Genomic DNA, 1728 nt, shown 5'->3' with positions numbered 1-1728 from the left:
AGAGTCATCCTGTAACGACTCGTTACTAAATTTCTAAAAGATTAAAGTATTGAAATACCAAATGGCTCGTAGCTTCGAATGTTACTCGCCCACAACCACCATGACAAACCTTCAGTCAGTAATTAATTATGACAGGAAAGGTTTTGAAATAATTACTAAGCATAATAACAAAGAATTGATAATTACTAATAATAATAAAGTATTTGTAATAATAATATATATATATATATTATATTTTGATCGTTGCTGTATTATTTGCATTCAATTTATAAAACACCTCCATTTGTTTGTGTGTTTACATAAACTGACTTTATTATTATTATTATTATGTGTGAAAGTAGTAGTAATAGTTTTATTATTTTTTAAAATAGTTATTAAAAATTGTTTGAGAATGTGTGTGTGTGTGCTTAAATCATTCTAATTGATTTTTTATTGAATGTGTGCGTGTGTGTGTGTGTGTGTGTGTGTAAAATATCTATAAAGTTGTCTTATAATAAATGTAATGGCTATTAAACGAGCAATTATATTATAGTGAATCCCGAATTGATGGTGCAATGGATAAGTCGCTTGGCCCTTCTTTCGCAGCGACCCTGTTCGAATGCAATCGAGACCTCAAGGCAGTCATATGCGAATTCATATTCAATACATTAGATGTAGTGTGTGTCAGTTTGTGTATTTGTCAATATGGCTTGTATTTGTTGTAATAATTACTGCAGCTGCTACTACTACTACTGCGGCTGCTACAACTGTTACTTTTATTACTACTACAACTACTACTACCAACACCACCACTACTACTACTACTACTACTACTACTACTACTAATAATAATAATAATAATAATAATAAAACTGATAAAGAATAATAACGTAATAAATAATGTAAAAAAATGTAAAAAAAATCAAACCCCTTGAAGAAATATGTATTGATAACTGCAGCACGTACTGGCACTTTTCAACATGATTTTCGTAGAAATATATCTGACACTCAAATCAAATGTCACACACACAAACACACACACACAAATACACACACACACACATTCGAACACACAAAACACATCACAGACATACACGCACAACACACACACACGCACAAACATAACAAACACACACGCTCAACAAACATACACTCACAACTCACACACACCACACACACACACACACACACAAACAAACAAACACCACACAGATTTTTTAAAGAAATTTTTATAAGACGCAATACAAATTGCTATAATGATATTAATCAGATCAGTAGTATTAATAATAAGAATGAATGAATGAATGATTGAATGAACGAACGAACGAATGAATGAATGAATGAATGAATGAATGAATGAATGAATGAATGAATGAATGAATGAATGAATGAATGAACGAACGAACGAACGAACGAACGAACGAACGAACGAACGAACGAACGAACGAATGAATGAATGAATGAATGAATGAATGAATGAATGAATGAATGAATGAATGAACGAACGAACGAACGAACGAACGAACGAACGAACGAACGAACGAACGAACGAACGAACGAACGAACGAACGAACGAACGAACGAACGAACGAACGAACGAACGAACGAACGAACGAACGAACGAACGAACGAACGAACGAACGAACGAACGAACGAACGAACGAACGAACGAACGAACGAACGAACGAATGAATGAATGAATGAATGAATGAATGAATGAATGAATGAATGAATGAATGAATGAATGAA

This window comes from Helobdella robusta, assembly GCF_000326865.2.
Source record: "Helobdella robusta unplaced genomic scaffold HELROscaffold_471, whole genome shotgun sequence".
Lineage (NCBI taxonomy): Eukaryota > Metazoa > Annelida > Clitellata > Rhynchobdellida > Glossiphoniidae > Helobdella > Helobdella robusta.
This window is presented reverse-complemented; position numbering follows the sequence as displayed.